General features: G+C 43.1%; 1 protein-coding gene and 1 long non-coding RNA gene across 4 annotated transcripts in view; both read right to left on the reverse strand.

The window, feature by feature from the left end:
- Positions 1-22,601, reverse strand: part of LOC135981714 (uncharacterized) — a 305,037-nt gene that overhangs the window by 18,952 nt on the left and 263,484 nt on the right. The gene's annotated exons all lie outside the window — the stretch shown is intronic.
- Positions 6,916-22,601, reverse strand: part of LOC122174356 (uncharacterized) — a 71,776-nt gene continuing 56,090 nt past the window's right edge. The window contains exon 3 of the long non-coding RNA XR_006176050.2: positions 6,916-7,287. This is a non-coding gene — a long non-coding RNA (uncharacterized LOC122174356). The remainder of the gene's footprint in view (positions 7,288-22,601) is intronic.

A 22,601-nucleotide genomic window follows, 5' to 3' on the forward strand; every position in this document is an offset into this window, starting at 1 on the left:
TTTTTGCATGCCGGCTCAATCAGTCTGATTGTGGGTCTGTCTGAGCTGTGAATTACACCTCCCAGCTGCAGTATAGATGTACCCTAAAAAGTACAGTACAGACTCGTACAATAGCTCTCAATATATGGTTTGGGTAGGAGCCTCTATACCACCTTCCTGCCCAATAGATCTTAAAAGCAACAGTTCCTGCTGCTGTTCCTGAACAGCTAAGACCTAGTGTACAGTGGTTATAGGATGGAAATCACACCTAAGATTTTTATGAGCTGCTCTGCTAATTTCTCAGACAAGGACAAAGCAGTTCACTTCCTTTTTCTGTGTGTCAAACACAATGTGTTGCCAAAAATCATTTATGATTGCAGTTGTGCTTGTCACAACAGCAATAGTTAGAGGGTTAGATTCACTAATTGTACACCAGCCTGTTGTGCCGCATCTGAGAGAGATTCACAGAGGAGCAAGTGGTACTACCTGCTCTTTCTAAGGATGGCCTCTGTGGGAAGGCGCTGTTTTCTATCTGCTGGAGTCTCCATGAGAGCTCTACTGGTGGAGGCTACACTGAATCAGTACATCTCCAGCCATAACAGTGACAGCATCCCTTGCTGCCCTGTCATGTTTACCCAGAGGAGAGGTTGTGGTCAATTTGTGCTGCGGTCGCACTTCATTGTTACTTACTGACCCACCAGGGGTTTTATTGAAGTTATTCTAGGCAGGAATCCTTCATAAAACTGTCAGCATTAGCAACATGATTTCCATGCTAACTCCATTTTTTCACATGTTTAGAACAGTCTGAAAATATCATTTTTGTCTTGACATTTTCCATGTTTGGTGTCTGCCCAAAGATGAATCACTTTAGAGAGTTTAAGCAATAAATCTCCAGCTGTTCTCGCAGAGAGGAAAGATTAAATGTTTCCTATTTTGTAAAAATTCAGGTCACTTTGCTATTTTTTTCATGGGGACAACGCAAAGGCTGAACATGAAAACCACAGGCTAGATGTATAAATAGGAGTATATGAGGAGTATATCTTTTAATACCTGTTTCTGGGGGTGAAAGTAAAAATAGGGACTTACCAGTTCAGGGCTGGGTTAGGGCCGGCTCTGGCCCCCCGGAAGGGGCGGGGTAGGGGTAGGGGGGATCAGAGCTAGCCCTGGCCCGCCCTGTACCAATAAGTGCCCTCCCCCTCTCCTGCTGGGGTAGCAGCAGCCCTGGGGCCCAGGGCAGTAGAGGCAGCGGGAGTCCCGGCCCTTTAAATAACCCCCGGAGCCCTGCTGCCACTACCCCAGGGCTCTGGTGGCAATTTAAATTCCCTGCTGCTGGGAGCCCCAGGCCCTTTAAATTGCTGCCTTGGGAAGCCCAGCCGCCCTGGTGCGGCGTACCGGCTCTTGCCGGTATGCCGTACCAGGGCGTACCGGCTTACTTTCACCTCTGCCTGTTTCCCCCCCAAAAGTAAAATATTATGAATGTGCACCACGAAATTCCATTAAGCTATGAGCTCCATCTATCTATCTAGGCATATTTAACACCCAGCATCTGACCTGTCTCCATAGGAGCCAAAAGAAGAATCCTCCCTCCATGCCAACAAAGCAGCTGTAGAATAACTCTGCAGAAGTTCCTTCAGTCAAACTAGCCTGGCCTTGCCTCCCCTAATGTGGGCAGGATCTGTACATCATCTGTTTCTGCTTGTCCCTTGGGCATCACATGCCCTGCATCTGCTTCCTCTTGCAGGGAGTTCCTGCAGAGCCAGGCTCTACTGCACTGCATGCTCTCTGCATACCCCACTCCCTCTCCTGTCTATCAGCCTCCTGACACAAAGGAACTACATGGGTTTTTCTGCCATGTGGTCAGCTATGGCTGCAAATTAGAGGGGGCTTCATTTGCCCTTAAACACTGCTTAATTTGTGCCAGGGCTGAGCCCTGGCACCTTTAGGCTTGGCAGTTCATAGCCCAGGCACCTCTGGGATTGCTGCATCAGTTATGAATGTAAAAAATATTGCTTGAGCCGCAGCACCTCTTTTGTTACAAATTGAGCTCTGACCTAAAAGATAGATGTAGTGTGGTTAGCTAGGTAACTGCAGCTATTTGTAACTTGTAATCTTTTTTTTTTTTTTTTAAATGTGTAGTAAAATTCAGTGATGGAGTCTTAAAATCAGATGGCAGTACTGTTTTGGGGTTTAACCCTCTCTGCTTGCAGTCCCCAACTCCCTTCCCTCTCCCTTGGATCTCAAGAATATATGCCTTTAAAATATTTGTATACAAAATAAAGAATGTGGTGATTTATCTGTACAGTTTATTAATTGTGTGAGATTATGATCTCTGTCTGTCTCCATCAAGCTGGAAACTCCATTTTGAATGTGCAGCCCTGTGCCTCCTCTGTCCTTTTACTTATTTGTTGGACCGAAACTCCAACAAATAGTGCTACAGGGCTGACAACTGAAAGTTGTTAAAATAGTGTGGTCCGCAATTCAAATACAAACATCCTAGAACAGGGGTTCCCAAACTCGTATGCGTACTCCCGGGGGTATGCAAGACATCTCTGGGGGTACATGGGAGAAATTGTGTAATGGTGGATTTTATTTATTGCATTTTCATAATAGGCTACTCAAACAAAGCTTTAAAACTCTGGAAATTTCTTATATAAAATACAGTAGTTAATTCACTTCAAGATATACCAATGAGAAGAGCCCTCACCTCCAATCACCATACAGCATGGGGTTAGTTGTCTAGCAACTGTCCCATCTAACTGAGCTCAGAACTTTTTTCAGTTGTATACATCACACTAAAAGTATATCTGTACATAACAATGAAATATGGACAGATGGCTAAAGACAGGTATTGTTAAGAAGAACACACAATGTATCAGGGGTATGTAGGCAACTGGTAGATCTGGAAGTGGGTACACAATAAGACAAGCTTGGGAACCTTGTCCTAGACAATAGGCTGGCTTCCACCCAGGAGAACTGGTTTGTCAAAGGAGAGGTCACTTAGCAATAAAGTCACCTAGAAGGTGTCTGATCACCTGAGGAGGCTGATCTGGGAGTCACTTGACCAGTACCGGGTTTACTATGATGCCAGTGGTGCCAGGCCCACACGCAGAAGGGGCCCCGGTGTCCAGACTTGCTGCTCCAGCCTCCAGCGGCCAGCCCAATCCCCCTGGCCGGCTGAGCCAGCCCGGAAATCTGCCCCCGCCCTGCCTCTTCCCACCCCTGCTCCACCCCAGCCCTGCCCCCACTCCACCCTTCCTCACCGGGTGGCAGGAAGTGGAGTGACCCGGCCCCAGCCTGCTCTGCTCTGCTGACTCCCAGACATGCCACCAGTGAGTGCTGGGGGGTGGTTCCACCCTGCACCCCAAGTCCCAAGGCTGGGAGCCAGGGGAGCATAAGGATGTGGCACTGGGAAGGGGGGTGGTGTGGTGTGGGCCTGCCCTCAAGGGGAAGGGGCATGCTGGCAGTACAGGGCTGGGCAGGCCAGTATGCATCTGGCAGGTTTGTAAACAGTGCCCTCCTGCTGGGCTGCACAGAGCGGGGTTGCTCCCAACATGCTGTGCCTCATTGCCCCCAGACCGCCCTTCACTCTGGAGACTGACTATCCTGCCCCCTGCACCTTGCCCCATGGGGGCCCACAAATATGTTTGGTGCTGAGCCCACAAAAAGTTAATCCGGCCCTGCACCTGACAGAGGGACTAGAAGGTTATAAAAGGGCAGGAACTGGTTTATTCAAGTTCTTTGGCCACTTTCACCAGCTCAAGCAGAAGGAATCTGCTGCAAGAGTCTGATGAGGCGGGGGAACCCTGCCTACATGAACTGAGATGGTCTCCTAAGAGAACAGTGAGCTAGAGTGAAGGGCATTGCATTCAGGTTATTAGTTTTATAGAGAGCACAAATCATACCGAAAACAATCATGCCACTAAGTAAAGAGCAATGGTTTATAATTCTGTGCAAAGCATGCCTCTGTGTTGGGTTACAATATGTACAATACCCTTGAAGAGGTACACTTTGGGCCCAGAACACCATCTTGGCTGGAATATTGGGAGACTGTGTTTAAGTTATGGGGGGGATCCTGAGGGGTCAGCACTGGTTATAGGCCATGTAGTTGTAGCTCTTAGGAGTGGGTGCTAGGATGTACCTTGAGCCTAGGGACCCCAAGACAAGGGCAGTGCCTGGACTCCATTCAGACTCAGGACACTTAAAATACCCAGGATCCAGCGACTGAGTCCCCTCACATCAGTCTGGTGAGCAGCCAAGAGGGGGCACTGACTGGAGCTGTGACCATGCAATTTTTGCTCTGAATGTTGCCCTTCATTACTCAGCCCTACTGGAGCCTTGAGCAGGAATAACTTTGTATTTCTCATCAGCTTTGTGGCCCAATTTGCAGTGCTTTTGTTATGACTTTTTCTTTATCAAAGTGCCTAATGGATACACGTGTGCTTGTCTTGGAGAGTGAAAAACTGGGCCCATGGCCACCCAGTGACGTCTCAAAGCCTGAAGGGATTATTGTTCAGTGGAATTAACTGTTGGCATCTTCTTCAATTTGCTTCGTCTCTTGCTTTGAATCAAACCAGAAGTCTTATTCTTTCCTCCATCTGTAAACTATCTTTTTCTTTTGCCTTTCAAAGTGAATTTAACGGGAGCATGGACCTGGACTAGCAGAATGGACTCTGAAATTCTCTATTTATCCACGCACTGAATTATTGCCATCTTGACTAGAGCTGGCCAGAGGCTGACAATTCCATTCTGCAACAACTTACAAGGTTTCAAAACTTGTCCACACGGGAATGAAAACAAAACCTTTCAATGGTTTTGCGAAATTGAACTGTGTTGAAATATCTACCTGATCTCTTTGATATTGGTCTCTCTCAGAAGTGGCAAGAGAGTCATTACACCCTGGACTTCTGAAACATTTCTATTGGAAACTTGATCAAAACCGATACATCTTTAGGAAATTTTTGACTTAGATAAAAAACAGATTTAAAAGTACACCCAGTTTGTAATGGGTCATATTTATAAGGATGCTATTCTGAATTGGTCATTTTGTTTGACCCTTTTGATGGTGGTGGCTTCCTCCTGAACATACTCTCTACCTTTTTTCTTCATTCTGAATGCAGGATTAGCTAAAGGTGGAATATCTTCAACTAAACTCAGTTAATTAGAACCTTTAATTGTTTAATGGAGTGCTTCAATACACCTGTCAATGGACCAGAAACTAGGTCCCCCTAAAGCATGCACATCTCATTCCTCACATATGTCAGGGGATCTTGGCCACTTGGACAGCTCTGTTCTGCTCTCCCTATGGAGGGCACTCAGCAGGTTCAGGGTCCACAAACAGGAGAGGAGGTGGGGCTAAGGGAAGTGCACATCTCTTCCCTTTAGCCCTGTAGAAAAAGTTAGCCAAGGGAGAGTCTGTGGTAGGGCAGCTTTAAGATACCTGTTCTGCCAGGTACAAGTGGAACAGCTGGGCAAGACACAGCTAGTGAGAAGGCAACTGTCCATTGTGGGTTGCCTGGTCTCTCTCAGATCCCTGGGGATCTGCCAGCTTTGGGTGTTAGACATTGTGGCCTTTTCTATAGGGGAGCATACACCACCTCTCTGGTGAGATGGATCAGATACCTCTCCTCATCCCCTGCCCCTCCACTGCCATTGTATGGCTTTTCTCTGTGAAAGGAAAAGATAAAGGCCCGGGTTAAATTCTGCTTTCAAAGAGGTGTAGAACTGAAGTAACTATTAAAGTCAATATCACTCCAGATTTATACTGGTGTAACTGAACTTAATTCAGCCCTACAATTTATAAACTAGAAGATCAGTTAGTGACAGTTTCTGGTGGTAGATTTAATGATATGAGCACTTGTCTGCAAAGAAATCAAGAGAACCATATTTAATTTCCCAGTGGACCACAGAACAGCTTGCCGATGCTAGTATATATGTTGAAGATGAAGAACAAGTCATCCACAATAGATCTTGCCACACAATGGCCACAGAACAAGAGATTTGCAACCTGTTGGAATAGTTTCAACTTTACTCAAATGACAGCTCTCCGTGTGTTTTAAATTGCATGACCAGAGGGCAGACTTGCCTGGAAATACTTTCTTGCACTGAGCACTCAGCTAGTCTAGATTCAACCACACATCCACTTATTAAAATCATTAGTTCCAGTCAGGTTTTTTTTCTATTACCATCTTATTCCTGAAAACATTACTGTCACCAGATTAGGTTTAGGTGTTTGGCACCATTGACAATTTATGTGGATATCCCACTGAAATGTATGTTTGAAAGCAGAGTAGCAGCAGCTTGAATAAGAGGTTTCTGAAGGAGATGAATTTTTTTGATTGAGAAAATGAACATTTTGGCTTCCTAAGTAATATTTATTGTGGAATGCATGGTTGATGCAGTGTTCTGCAGTTACACCTTCTTTGGAATTCTGCATTGCTAGGTTGACTACATCCAGGCAGTCACCTAAGTCATCTGTCAGCTTGACAGACAGCAGTAGCACTGACGAGACATTTATTCTGCAGTGCATTGAGATTGGCTTATCTAAAGAACTGACATCAAGTTATTTAACCTCTTTCTTATCTTTTTGGTCTTGTACACATCATATCTATGGGCGTTTCTTAACTCTAATTGTCAGTATTTGCCCAGAGAAGTAGATGAGTGAAATGTTAATCTGCCTCTTGAATTCAGGTGCATAGATCCTTCCAAACACTCTCAAATCACAACTTGCCTACTAGCTAGTGCAAAATCATCTGTGGGAAATATTCTACTAAATTGATCTTCTGATACAGATCCTGTCAGAATGCCTAGGAGAAAAGGAAAGCAACATTACACAGAGATGTCTGCTAGGAGTTAAAAGGGTAAGGGTGTTTTGAGGTCTTGGAAAAAATTTTGAAGTAGAAAGTAGTTAAGGACTTTGAAGGAACAGTAATCCACACCATGTAGAGTCAAGAACAGGAGTTTATTATGCACAGTGCTGGTGGAATGTCACTTTGCTTATTAGGCTCAGAGACATTGCAGAACAATGAATTACAATAGATTATATAGGGTGCTCATTGGGCAGAGAGACGCGACAGGGGATGGGTTTTCCCAAGCCCCTGGATAGGTTCTAGCAGCAAGACAAGATAAGCACAATAAGCCAATGATCTAAAAAATTACATAATGGCTCTGCCCATGGCCCAAATTAACATATTGCTGACACACAGGTAATTACCCCCAAACTATGTTTATTAAAGTGTATAAGTTAAATCCTAATTTTGGGGTCCAGGGGAATGAGGTAGCAGCTTTCCCGGTTGACCAACAGGTACATTCCTGGAGATTTAATGCAAAAAAGCAGTAATTAGTATTTAACAATAACAATTGTTTATAAGTTTTCCCTTGCATTTCTGTGGGCTAATATTGGCATACATGTTATGAGGGGAAGGTGTCATAACTTATGTCAATTATATTAGGCCTCTCCCTGAACTGTGTCTGGGATCTGAGGGGTATTGTACCACTATCTCTTCCCTGCATTAGGGAGTAACCGTGAGGCCTTTCTCAGTGCTTCATGTATCTACAACTCAGGATAAGGATGCCCAATTACATTTGGAGTTATGCTGACTTCGCTCACTGACTTGAAACACACAAGGTTATCTGTTTACCCCAGCTTTCTCTTAGCTATGTATTGTTCTTTGTTAGCTAGTCTTCATCCGGGCCTATAAGAAAAGTCCTTAGCAGAAACTGTAATTAAGATTTTACATCCACAGCAAATGGATTTTGGCCCTTCAGACATTGAGGTCAATCGTAATTGGGACAAAATACAACATGGTTTTACAAAAGGTGGATCATGCCAAACCAACCTGATCTCCTTCTTTGAGAAGGTAACAAATTTTTTAGATAAAGGAAATGCAGTGAATCTAATTTACCTCAATTTCAGTAAGGCATTTGATACAGTTCCACATGGAGAATTATTAGTTACATTGGAAAAGATGGGGATCAATAGGAAAATTGAAAGGTGGATAAGGAACTGGTTAAAGGGGAGACTACAACAGGTCACACTGAAAGGTGAACTGTCAGGCTGGAGGGAGGTTACTAGTGGAGTTCCTCAGGGATCGGTTTTGGGACCCATCTTGTTTAATCTTTTTATTACTGACCTTGGCCCAAAAAGTGGGAGTGTGCTAATAAAGTTTGCGGATGACACAAAGCTGGGAGGTATTGCCAATACAGAGAAGGACCAGGATATCATACAGGAAGATCTGGATGACCTTGTAAACTAGAGTAATAGTAATAGGATGAAATTTAATAGTGAAAAGTGCAAGGTCATGCATTTAGGGATTAATAACAAGAATTTTTGTTAAGCTGGGGACTCATCAATTAGAAGTAACAGAGGAGGAGAAGGACCTCGGTGTATTGGTTGATCACAGGATGACTATGAGCCGTCAATGTGATATGGCCGTGAAAAAAGCTAATGCGGTCTTGGGATGCATTAGGCGAGGTATTTCCAGTAGAGATAGGGAGGTGTTAGTACCGTTATACAAGGCACTGGTGAGACCTCATCTGGAATACTGTATGCAGTTCTAGTCTCCTATGTTTAAGAAGGATGAATTCAAACTGGAACAGGTACAGAGAAGGGCTACTAGGATGATCCGAGGAATAGAAAACCTGTCTTATGAAAGAAGACTCAAAGAGCTCGGCTCGTTTAGCCTAACCAAAAGAACGCTGAGGGAAGATATGATTGCTCACTATAAATATATTAGAGGGATAAATACCAGGGACGGAGAAGAATTATTTAAGTTCAGTACCAATGTGGATACAAGAACAAACGGATATAAACTGGCCATCGGGAAGTTTAGATTTGAAATTAGACAAAGGTTTCTAGCCATCAGAGGAGTGAAGTTCCAGAACAGCCTTCCAAGGGGAGCAAAACGCATATCTGGCTTCAAGACTAAGCTTGATAAGTTTATGAAGAGGATGGTATGATGGGATAGCCTAATTTTGGCAATTCATTGATCTTTGACTATTAGCGGTAAATATGCCCAAATGGCCTGTGATGGGATGTTAGATGGGGTGAGATCTAAGTTACTACAGAGAATTCTTTCCTGGGTGTCTGGCTGGTGAGTCTTGCCCACATGCTCAGGGTTTAGCTGATTGCCATATTTGGGGCGGGAAGGAATTTTCCTCCAGGGCAGATTGGCAGAGGCCCTGGGGGGGGTTTGCCTTCCTCTGCAGCGTGGGGCACGGGTCACTTGCTGGAGGATTCTCTGCACCTTTAAGTCTTTAAACCATGATTTGAGGACTTCAGTGGCTCAGACATAGGTTAGGGGTTTGTTGTGGGAGTGGGTGGGTGAGATTCTGCGGCCTGCATTGTGCAGGAGGTCAGACTAGATGATCATGATGGTCTCTTCTGACCTTAAAGTCTATGACTCTATGACACCAGCTGTGATATTAATCAAGGACAGGAATTAAATTAGAGCACTCAGGGGCTGTGCACAGATCCTGCCAGTGCACAGATTGTCTAAACTGTTATCCTGTGAAGTGCCTCATTAATACCCACTTTAGGGTTACAGTAACTGAACCTATCAAACGCCAATCACCCAGTAGTAATATGTGTGATTAACTGAGAACACCCTATCATTGTCACATTGCAATCTGGGAATAACTGGGAGAAAATGGCTTTGCATTTACACTTTAGGCTTCATTAATAAGTCAACTATGGTAAGTTTGAGGATTAGGTTCTAAGACATTGGAACAGTTTCTCCAACTATAAAACCAGGATTCACAGAAGTGTTGTCTCCAAAACACTCTTGCAGAATCCTGTAACAAAATTGTTGTCCTAGACTCCGATTCAGCAAAGAACTTAAGAACTTGCTTAAACTTAATCATATTCTTAAGTCCTATTAACTTCAATAAGGATACTAGCATGCTGAAAGTTAGGAACATACTTAAGTAACTTACTGATCTGGAAACTCACCACTCACATAAACTTTGCAAGAGAGTTTGGGTACATGTACACAGCCCATGGTAGCAAGCCTCCCAGCCCAGGTCACCAGGCCTTGTACTTGCACTCTAAAAATAGCTGTGCAGACAGCGCTTTGAAGTTGCGGCTTGGATTCGGAAGTCTAGGGAGGAGGCCCCACCTGAGGTGCAACCTCAAAGTGCAATTTACATAGCTATGATTAGATTGTTAGTATGATCCCTACCAGCCCAGGTCTGTCAACCAAGCTGGGAAGCTTGGTGCCACAGGCTATGTGGACATACTCTTAAAGCGTCATGACAACACTTGTATCTGATGGGAGGGGTCTCTTTATGAAATATTTTGCTTGAATTGCCAAATGGCTTTGGAAAATAGGCACTCTTACTTGAAACATGAGGTATGCTTTATCTTTACCCTTCCAGTAAAAAAACTGTTGTGTAGTGTATTTGTATTTGGTTGTAGAAACAAACCCCAGAACCATAGTCTCCACTGCCTTTTACCCTCTGGAGTGTTACAGCTGTGTAAAGTGAACATGCCACTCAGTGTCTTATACCTGCTAGTCAGGCTTAAATGACCACACAAGTGGTAGAGCACTGAAGGAGTAGTTAGATGCTCTTTTCGATTGGAGCATCTGCAAGGAGTTGCCTTGCTGGTGATTTGCAGTGTGGACCATATCTTGACATGAAACAAATGATGGTGGTTTTTTTGGTAGGGTGATCATATTTTAGGGAAAATGGGACACTGTGCGGGGCTGGCCCGAGCTGCTCATCCAAGCTCTGCCCACCCCTGCTTGTGGGGCCGGCCCATTCCCTTCCTCCCCTTGCCTCCCCGCACATGCAGGGCTCTTGTCTGAGCCCAGCCTGCTCCTCCTCACCCACAATCCCTCTCCCCCCCACTGTGCGGTTGGTGTCCTCGCTTACTCCCCTCATGTTCCTCTGCACCCCACTAGGTGTGCGTGCCCCACGTTTTTGGCAAAAGTAGGTATTTGTCCCATTTGCTCTTGCGAACTGATCAATGCCCACTTCTGCCAAAAAAGTCAGGATGGCCGGGACAGGGATTAAAAAAGGGACTGTCCCGGCGAGGGCCAGCTCCAGCTTTTTTGCCGCCCCAAGCGGCGAAGCCAAAAAAAAAAAAAAATCGGCGATCGGCGGCACTTCGGCGACAGCTCTACCGTGCCGCTTCATTCTTTGGCGGCAATTTGGCGGCGGGTCCTTCCCTCTGAGAGGGAGTGAGGGACTTGCCGCCGAAGACCCAGACGTGCCGCCCCTTTCCATTGGCCGCCCCAAGCACCTCCTTCCTTTGCTGGTGCCTGGAGCCGGCCCTGGTCCCAGCCAAAATGGGAGGTACAGTCACCCTAGTTTTTTGTAATCTAAAAATTGCAGGTTTGAAAAATGCCAAATATTAAAATGCTTTTTCCTTATTCATGTAAAATGTGGTGTTATGCTTTGTACATCTTTAGCACCTTCAGTCCAGCAGTCAGAAAGCCCTTTACAAACATTAACCTGACAGCACTCTTGTTGATCAAGTCATCTACCACTGAAGCGTATTTATGGCATAGGGGGGAGACTGTGACCTGTTTTAACAGTGCACAGCAATATGAAATAACTGGAAGTGAAGGAGAATCCTTTTTCCCCAATAAAACAGCAGGGCTTGTAACACACAACTTTCAGATCATTAATCCTTAGCAAACTGGCCAAACCTTAGGCATCCAACCCATTACAGATTAGTCAACTGGGTCACTGCTTGCTGGCCAGCCCAATCGCATTTCTCAGCCTTCCTCTTTCCCTGTATTTATTTTCTCCTGAAATATTTCCATCAATTCAGAAAAATGAGGTGCATCAGCAGTAGAAATCAAGGAGAGAACTGGATCCAATCTTTTTATATTTAGAAATTATAAAAAGACAAATTTAGGAAATCTGGTTACCTTTCACATGATATTAAGTTTTAGTCAGATATGCTAGAAAGACTTCCCTGAGTGTGTTTTCAATGGAGCGCATAGCACTAGAGAAGCAAAGTCATTTAATCTACTAAAGATAGGCATTAATGTTTTCTCTGTAGAAGAAAATGATGGTTCTTGAAGTTAAAATTATGAAAGAGGAAAAAATTAACTTGTCAGTTAAATCAGAAATAATTACAATAGGAAGTAAAGTGATATATTCAGCTTTACAGAAAATGAGAATCCAGGAATTTGGAAATAATAGGAAAGTTATCAGTGGCTTATTAGTTGTTGTAGCATCAAGGAGCCCCAGGACCCTGTTGTACTAGATGATGTACAAACACAGAACAAAACGAACAAAGCGGTTGTGAGGACAGGACATCTCTACATCAACTTCAGGTGTATCTTTGGACGCTTGCAGGCTTATGACAACTTCAGAAGTGCTTTCAGAGAAACAGAAGGGTCTATCATAGAATCATAGAAGATTAGGGTTGGAAGGGACCTGAGGAGATCATCTAGTCCAACCCCCTGTGCAAAGCCGGACCAACCCCAACTAAATCATCCCAGCCAGGGTTTTGTTAAACTGGCCCTTAAAAACCTCTAAGGATGAAGATTCCACCACCTCCCTAGGTAACCCATTCCAGTGCTTCACCAAGCCCCTAGTGAAATAGTTTTTCCTAATATCCAACCTAGACCTAATTTCCAAAGCAACTTGAAACCATTGCTCCTTGTTCTGTCATCTGCCACCACTGAGAACAGCCAAGCTCCATCCTCTTTGGATCCCTCCTTCAGGTAGTTGAAGGCTGCTATGAAATTACTCCTCACTCTTCTCTTCTGCAGACTAAATAAGCCCAGTTCCCTCAGCCTCTCCTCAGAAGTCATGTGCCCCAGCCCTCTAATCATTTTTGTTGAATGCCGCTGGACTCTCTCCAATTTGTCCACATCCTTTCTTTAGTGGGGGCCCCAAAACTGGACACAATACTCCAGATATGGCCTCACTGATGCCGAATAGAGAGGAATAATCACTTCCCTTGATCTGCTGGCAATGCTCCTACTAATGCAGCCCAATATACCGTTAGCCTTCTTGGCAGCAAGGGCACACTGTTGACTCATATCCAGCTTCTTGTGCACTGTAATTCCCAGGTCCTTTTCTGCAGAACTGCCACTTAGCCAATCGATCTCCAGCCTGCAGATTCTTCCATCCTAAGTGCAGGACTCTGCACTTGTCCTTGTTGAACCTCATCAGATTTCTTTTGGTGTAATTATCCAATTTGTCTAGGTCACTCTGGACCCTATCCCTACCCGCCAAAGTATCTATCTCTTCCTTCAGTATAGTGTCATCTGCGAACTGCTGAGGGTGCAATCCATCCCATCATCCAGATCATTAATGAAGATGTTGAAGAAAACTGGCCACGGGACAGACCCCTGGTGCACTCCACTTGATACTGGCTGCCAACTAGACATCAAGCTGTTGATCACTACCCATTGAGCCCAATGATCTAGTCAGCTTTCTATCCATCTTATGGTCCATTGATCCAATCCATACTTTTTTAACTTGCTGGCAAGAATACTGTGGGAGACCATATCAAAAGCTTTGCTAAAGTCAAGATATCACGTCCACCACTTTCCCCACATCTACAGAGCCAGTTTGCCTTCTATGATGAGATATCAGGTTGGTCAGGCATGACTTGGTGAATCCATGTTGACTGTTTCTGATCACCTTCCTCTCCTCCAAGTGCTTCAAAATGGATTCCTTGAGGACCAGCTCCATGATTTTTCCAGGGACTGAGGTGAGGCTGACGAGTCTGTAGTTCCCCGGATTCTCCTTCTTCCCTTTTTTAAAGATGGGCACTATATTTGCCTTTTTCCAATCATCCGGGACCTCCCCCGATCACCACGAGTTTTCAAAGATAATGGCCAATGGCTCTGCAATCATATCAGCCAACTCCGTCAGCACACTCGGATGCACTAGATTCGGCCCCATGGACTTGTGCATGTCCAGCTTTTCTAAATAGTCCTTAACCTGTTCTTTCACCACTGAGGGCTGCTCATCTCCCCATACTGTGCTGCCCAGTGCAGAAGTCTGGGAGCTGACCTTGTCTGTGAAGATCGAGGCAAAAAAACCAACATTGAGTATTTCAGCTTTTCCACATCATCTGTCCCTAGGTTGCCTTCTTTTTGTTGCTAACATACCTATAGAAACCCTTCTTGTTACCCTTCACATCCCTTGCTAGCTGCAATGCCAATTGTGCTTTGGCCTTCCTGATTACACCCCGGCATGCTCGAGCAATATTTTTATACTCCTCCCTTGTCATCTGTCCAAGTTTCCACTTCTTGTATGCTTTTGTTTTGTGTTTCAGCTCACTGAAGATTTCTCTGTTAAGCCAAGCTGGTTGCCTGCCATATTTGCTATTCTTTCTACACATCAGGAGGGTTTGTTCCTGTACCCTCAATAAGCCTTCTTTAAAATACAGCCAGCTCTCCTGGACTCCTTTTCCCCTCCCAGGGGATTCTGCCCATCAGTTCCCCGAGGGAGTCAGAGTCTGTTTTTCTGAAGTCCAGGGTCCGTATTCTGCTGCTCTCCTTTTTTCCTTTTGTCAGGATCCTGAACTGGACCATCTCATGGTCACTGCTGCCCAGGTTGCCATCCATTTCCCTACCAATTCTTCCCTGTTTGTGAGCAGCAGGTCCAAAGGAGCATGGCCCCAAGTTGGTTCCTCCAGCACTTGCACCAGGAAGTTGTTCCCAACACTCTCCAAAAATTTTCTGGGTTGTATGTGCACTGCTGTATTGCTCTCCCAGCAGATGACAGGGTAATTGGAATCCCCCATGAGAACCAGAGCCTGCGATCTGGAAACTTCTGTTAGTTGTCTGAAGAAAGTTTCGTCTATCTCATCTTCCTGGTCTAGTGGTCTATAGCAGATGACCACCAAGACATCACCCTTGTTGCTCTCGCCTCTAAATTTAATGCAAAGACTCTCAACAGGCTTTTCTCCAGTTTCATACTGGAGTGCTGAGCAATCATACCGCTCTTATATACAGTGCAACTCCTCCACCTTTTCTCCCCCTACTGTCCTTCCTGAACAGTTTATACCCATCCATGACAGTGCTCCAGTCAATCAATAAAGAACATTAAAGACCATTAGAAGACTAACTTCCAGATGCTTTTGAACCACATAAGACCTTATTCTGTTAAGTTTCTTTAAAACAAAATTTAGTTTGAAATTTACTAACTGCTCCAGTGATTAAACTTTCCAGGAAGTGTTATCATTTAATTAGCTATGCTGAACAGTTTTTCTCCCAGCCAATGATGCAATCATGATGAATTCATTTTGTGAAAATTCTCATGATGTACAATTAAAACTGTTTAAGAACTGTACCATCAAACTTATGGCAGAATGACTCAGTGCAACTGTATTCCATTACAGAAATGATATAAAATAATTTGAATCTATATGCTGTAAGCTTTTAGACTGTTAGGTATCCAGTTTGATAAATTGTTTAATCATAAAAATGTCAGGGACCTAAAATTAAATTTGATACAGAAGAGTGATATGACCATCTTGTACACAACAGAAATTTCAGGTCTCCCATGCATTATTTTCTTAGCATGATAATACAGCTCCAAGAACTGACAAGTCTCTTTATTGAAAGAGGAACATTTTGATTAGCTTTCTTCCATCCTCCCATGTTATTCCAAGTGTTGTTTGTTTGAACACAGTAGCATGTTTTGATGTTAATGTATTTAATAACCTATTTGAGGGTACCATCTTGATTTTATTTTGCTGCATCATTTTAAAGGTGAACCACTTTGAGTAAAAAAATAAACTAAAAATAAAGGCCACAATCAAAACCTGGCTTGGGAGTTAAAATAACTTTGTAATGGCATTTAAGTGTAGACATAAGCATTGCAAATAAACACATTTTCAAAGAAAATGTCTGAAATTCAGCTCCTCACCCACCTTCTCAAGCATACCCCAACTGCTGCTGATGTCACGTGATGCTCTTAGTGGATGTCACATGCAGCTGCATGTTCTGCATGGGCCAAGGACTGGCTTTGCTGTCACACAGTGCTCTGGCTTTATGTTGAACAAGGCCTTGGACTTCCAATATGGGATCTGTATGCCTTTCAAGTAGGCACCTCCAGTTTTAGGGGGGCTATCCACAATTCTGCAGTGTCTGTATGTTCACATATTAGTGGTTTTGGTTACTCTGTCATAACAATACTTGGGAGTGTGCACCCAGCCATTATTATGTATGACTACGTAATGGGGTCAAATTTAATAACATATATAGCTACCCATATGCACGTATATTTGACCCTTTGCCAAAGAGTCCTGTGGATTCTCTAACAATGGAAGTGTGAGGGTATATAGTCAGCTATCCACCATAATATCACTGCTGTGACATATCTATGTATATGCATGTCACTGAGGACAACTTAGCATATTGCATTAACAGGTGGCATCTGGGCTAGGAGCTGAGATTGGCTTCCTCACAAGCTGCTTTCTGAGGAGATCAGCTCTCTGTGGTTTTCTGTGATCATCTCCCACCACAAATCTCTAAGAGTTAGGCTGCTGTTTTAGCACAGATTCCTGCAAGCACCCTGGCAGGCATGTTCAGGATACTATCTGAATACAGTGTGCTTTCCTGTGGAGAAGTACTAGGAACATCTCCTTCCTTTCTGTCTTGCAGCTCCTGATTGTGGATAGACTCTTAAACCAAGATGTGATGATCCATGGGCTCATTTTTAGCTTTTAACTTTGCCTATGACTTCCTCCTTGAACCAGGACTGCACCTCTGACATACATTGGCATATTATGACTGCATCTACATATTATTTTAAATACAACTGCTAAATCATAGATGTCTTCCAGTTTACTTCATATTCAGTGTAGCTGCATTTCTCTTTGAAATGTCATCTGCACAGGCTGCCTGTATACTTTCTCTGTGATACACTGATCTTACTGGATCCTTTGAAAAATCAAGGCCCTGACGCTGCACTATGTCCAAACAGAGCTGAATTTCGGCGCCCTGATACAGAGCCACCCAACCCCAGCAAAAGTGAAGGCTGTGTAGGGGCAACCCTAACTTACACCAGCAAAGGATTTGGAATAGCCAAGCTCCTTTCCACTCTGCCCCCTCTCTCCTCTTCTTCCCCATGCCCTACCCCTGGAATGCCTCCAACATACCCCCTCCTTCCCCTTACACTGAGACTAGTGAAGGGTGACTGGCTTAGAAGCAGAAAGCTGCCTCTGCCAACTTATGCCAGCAGAGAATTCCCATTCACACATGGAATTTTCCACTAGTCAACACTGGCTGCTTTAATGCCACTTTACCCTGCTTATGTGGTACAAAGTAGCATTAGTGGATTGGAGAATATGGCCCTCAATGTCAGGGGACCTCACTGAGGGCCCACTGTACAGGCGTTAATTGAAAACAATGTGAGTTTTGCCTAGTACTGCAGAACTCTATCCATGCAACAGTTATAGGAAATTCCTTCCCTTTCTTCACACTAATGGATTCTGGCTGCTGCCTAGCTAGAGAGAATATAGAAGCTGACATGCCCAGTTACCAAATATAAACAACTTTAAGTGTGCAATTTGTTGATCCAACTGAAGTATGAATCAAATACAATTTGCCTCTCAGAGTCGTTTAGATAAGGATCAATAAGACTGGAAGTACACATTACAGTTAATGTTTTTCTTGTTTTCTTTTTCTCTCTTCTGCTTCTCATGCATTCATATTTTTTTTCTTCAGCTGCTGATGGTGAATATTGATTACTTAAAAAAGGAAACAATGTTAAGGAAAATTTCTTCCTACCAGCCCACACTTTCAAGGTACCCAAGATAAGATTGTTGTGACACATCACTCTTCTGCTGACATCTGCACTACTTAGAATCAGATGGGCCAAATTCTTCCCCTGAGTAGCATGGCGTTACAAAGTCAGTGGTGTTACATCAGCAATGAATTTGGTCCCTTATCCCTAGTCTTTTCTTTTGCTTTCCTTCCTTTGCCTTACTGAATGTCTCATTTGCATCTGCTATAAGTAACATCTGTGTCCAGACTCTGTGGAGGTGCTTTATTTTAATTTCATGCTGTTATAGACAGTATTTTGTATATAATGATACATGCATCTGACCGTCCTTAATTTTATCCCATTCTGATCTGTGAGCTTTCCAATACTGATAGATATGAATGATAGTTTTAATATCATTTATGCCATTCAAGCTCTATCTTCCAAAGAATGCTATCTCAAATGACTAAGTTCATCACCCTGTTTTAGTCTTTTTCTTTTCTGATGCTAACACTATTCCATTTTCTTCTATAAGGAAACATATTTAACTGGAAGCATTCACATGCTTGACAAACGAATAGCAGCTTGTAGTAGAAATAAGAGTTGGGAATTTTCTTGTCTCCTTGGATGGGCAATGGAGACCTTGCATCTCATTAGCTAATTCTAACAAAGACATTTTAAAAACACACTTGAATTTGGTTATTCTGAAAATGAAGGACAAATACTGTAGCATTAAGACCCCAATCCTGCATCAATTAAATTAGTGGGAGATATGCCATTGACTTTGATGGATGATGAATCAGGCCCTACAGCACAGTGATCTAAATGCTGCTTATATTTTACATCCTCCCGATTTCATTGTCTTCACTGGGGTTACATCGGTATACATGAGAGCAGAGTGTGGTACAGAGGATAAGTGCTGTGCAAGAGGAAGCATGGTCTAGTGTGTGAGCACTGGACTAGGAGTCTGCAGAATTGCATTCTGTTCTTTGCTCTGTGACTTTGGATCAGTCACTTCAGCTCAGAATGTCTTGGTTTACCTTCCCATCCTTTTGTCCAATAGATCTTCTATTCTAAATAGATGGGGTAGGGATACTCTCTCTGTGTCTTTTTCAGTACTTCACACAATAGGCTCCAATCTAGGTTAAAGCTGTCCTGCAGTGACTCAAGAACATGAGTACCAACCTCAGGGCAGACTGTTAGGAAGCAGGGCACAAACCCCAAATTGGTTGTGAGTTCTACACTTGAATTTCACCAACAAGTTATCATGTACGAACTCCTTGCGTACAGTAACACCCTTAACACAGAGTCAAAGACCGTCCCCTTGGATACTGTGATCTGTCTTGCCATCCAGGTGGGCCTACCTTTATGACAGATGGTCCCTTACACCAAGAATCACAGCAATTTTCTGGTTACCCCCAATTCCAAAGGACCAGTCACTTACCCCAGGTCAATTGCACCTTAGATCTCACACCTAAGACAATGCTTGTCGTTTATTATAGGATTGGCTATCTAAAACTTTAAATAACTCATTTCCTTTCCGATTTACAAGACTAAAGCAGGTTAACATTTTTGTGTATATATGTTTCAATTTTAAGTTTCAAAAGGTAATAGAAGCATCTATAATAAGCAAGCTCTATATTTCCTCTAGGGCTAACCCAGGCTAAGTAGCTGGCAATCCTTTGCTTATTCCTAGAAACCTTGTCCTCCAGAATCCAAGCGACATAAAGATACAGATGCTTCAGATTCTTCTTGTTAGGGGGTTTTATTCCCCTCATCCCAGTTCCTCTAAGCTGTGAACTCAGCTGATGGGAGGGATCCACTTGCATGATTCATCTTCATAGAGAAGTGGAAGGGAGAACAGATCAACAAAGTATTTTTTCCTCTTTAACGTTCCACAATAGTTCATCTGATGTTAATATGCCTTCCCTGTTGGCCAGGATGTAACATCTTTATTAGAGACCAGCACTTCACACTACTTAAGACAGGTCTACACTACAAATGCTGCATCGGTACAGCTGCACTGCTGTAGTGCTTTGATGAAGATGCTGTAAGTCAATGGGATAGAGCTCTCCTGTTAGCGTAGTTACTCCACCTCCGTGAGAGGTGGTAGCAATGCCAGCATTAGAAACTCTCCCACGAACATAGCTCTGGCTACACCAGCATTTAGGTCTTTTGCCTGTGTGGTGATCTACACAGTCAGTGGCTTACAATACAAATACTTAAATATTATATTACAATATAGATACAGATGCTGTAAGTGAGACTATTGAATACTTACGAGTTGCTGCATGCATTACAGTCTAAACACATTCTTATAATCCTAATAGGGAGGAGGGTGAGCTTCAGAACTTGAGCTCCAGCCTCAGCTGGAACTTCAAACCACACAGCTGTCCACACAGTTATTTTAGCAAGGTAGTGCAAGCCCAAATTTGTTGACCTGGGCTGAGAGTCTTACTGCTGCAAACTGTGTAAACATACTGTGGCCTGATCTATAGATTATGTATTAATATATTGATTACTTAAGAATCCCCAGATATCGCTCTGAGGTTTGACAGGTTTTTGTCACAAGATCAGGCCCAGTATTATTAAAATTACTATTTAGTTGGGAATCCCAATGTGCACAGTTGCAACGCTTACACTATAGGAATCCTTCTATATTTACAATAGTTTATTAATACATTTAGCAAAGCCAAACACTCTAACCTGATAAGATAGAGATAATACAGAATGTACATCTGAACATCCATATATTCAACCATCAATTGCAGAGCAACCTGAAATGTTAGCCATTATTTTCCTCATCACCATCACCTTTGTCCTCATCACCAGTGGCCATCATTCTGGCACCTCCCACGGGGTACCAAATCTCTCTCTCTCTCTCTCTCATTCAGCACGCAGGCTGGGGTACAACTTTTATAATATGGTGTGCTGATGCCACTGTATCTAATGCATATTCAGAAGGGGTTTCTCCCCTCTGACTTATTTGTATTTCCTCATCTTACTAACATTGGGGTGTCCTTCTCTTGTCGGGTTAATATATTAATGATCTCAACCAATTATCTTATCCGTCAAGTTATTGTCGGCACTCTAGATATCTGTGGATGTTCTGTCCAGAAGCTGATGTTAGCTCATGTTCCTGTGGGGTTGGCTGGTGTCATTATAAAAAAAATCCCCCCTTACGCACTCTATTTCCAGTTCCCCAAATTTTATGGGTAACCATTAAGCCATTTATTTGTGCCAAAGTTCATAATGCTCAAGTCTTATGCTAATTGCTGAAGTCAATATCTAGGTTCCTTGCATTACTGCTGAATAAAATAAATGCTACAGCTAACTCTCTATGGACTCCAATACCTGAATAACTACTGTAATACAAATAACAAACTCACATCAGATCACATCATGTATAAGCCAGGGCAGAAGTTGGCCCTTATACAGTATCTCCCTACCAAAGCACTGAGCTTCAGTGTAATACTTCATTCATAAGACACAATAAAAATAAGGGCATAGTACAACCATACTTACAGAACTGCAAACAAAGGAGATACATTTAAAGGAGTCATTCAGATGAAGAAGGGGAAAGTTTCTACATATCAGGGCAATGATGTGGAAAAAAATACAACTGCTCAAAACATTTTGAATTTTCCTGATGTGAAAAACAGGGACAACATTTTGGCTAAAACGTTTAAGGAAAAAGTTCCTTCTTTTTGACCATTAGAGACTTAGACTTATTTTAACATTTTGGAAACAAACACTGAAGTTCAGATCTCTTCTGGTGAAAAATTTTGGACATGGTTCTCTATACCTGCCCCAGGGTACCTTCTGCATTTACTTAAACTGTAAGATGATTGGAGGCAAGGCTGTCTTTCTATTTTGTGCTTGTAAAGTGCCTAGTCTGATGGGGTCTGTGACTGGGGCTTATAGGCTGTACTGCAGTACAATAATAAATACTAATAGGAAAATCATTGTGCAGAGCCTTTGTAATAGATCCTCGTTCCCTACTTCCTGGCTGTCATTGTAGGGTATGTGGCTGGGAAAAAGGGAGTGTGAGCAGCCTTCCTTATGCACAAAGGACAGAGAACTCCCAGCTGATGGAACAAACTTTGGGACCCCTGACAGCTGTCATAAATTAAATCAGCCCTTAGGTTGCTCTAATTTAGGTCAGGGACACAAACTTGCACTTGGATAGCCCCAGGATTGGGGGGGAGCAGAAAAGTGGGTTAAAGCTACCTTTGTATCCCCCACCTCAAACTGGGCCAAGTGCTCCTTGGTCACACTCCTGCATCTGATCCTGGTAATATTAACCAATAAAGATAGTAGATCTTCAGATTACGTTTTTTGACAACGCTTGCTGTTCCACAATGGAATGGTGCCATATTTCATGCTGTTATATAGACTCTTTTGAATGTATATTAAAAAAATGTAAGTACATCAGAAGCAGGAAGCACACTAAACAATCAGTGGGGCCACTGGATAATCAAGGTGCTAAAGATGCATTCAAGGAAGATAAAGGCAAGTGTGGAGAAACTCAACTTTTTTTTGCAATGGTCTTTACTGTGGAATTTTCCCAGATAGAGGTGTCAATAGACGAGGTTTTGGAACAAATTAAATACTAATAAGTCACCAGGACCAGAGGATATTCACCAGAGTTCTGAAATAACTCAAATATGAAATTACAGAACTATTAACTGTGGTATATAACCTATCACTTAAATCCGCTCTGTACCTGATGGCTGGAGGATAGCTAATGTGACACCAATTTTTAAAAAAGGCTCCAGAGACGATCCTGGAATTACAGACCAGTAAGTCTAACTTCACGCCAGGCAAACTGGTTGAAACTATAGTAAAAAACAGAATTATCAGACACATAGATGAACACTATTTGTTGGGGAAGAGACAACATGGCTTTTGTAAAGGGAAATCATACCTCACCAATCTAC

Source organism: Chrysemys picta, chromosome 2 (genome assembly GCF_011386835.1).
Source record: "Chrysemys picta bellii isolate R12L10 chromosome 2, ASM1138683v2, whole genome shotgun sequence".
Lineage (NCBI taxonomy): Eukaryota > Metazoa > Chordata > Testudines > Emydidae > Chrysemys > Chrysemys picta.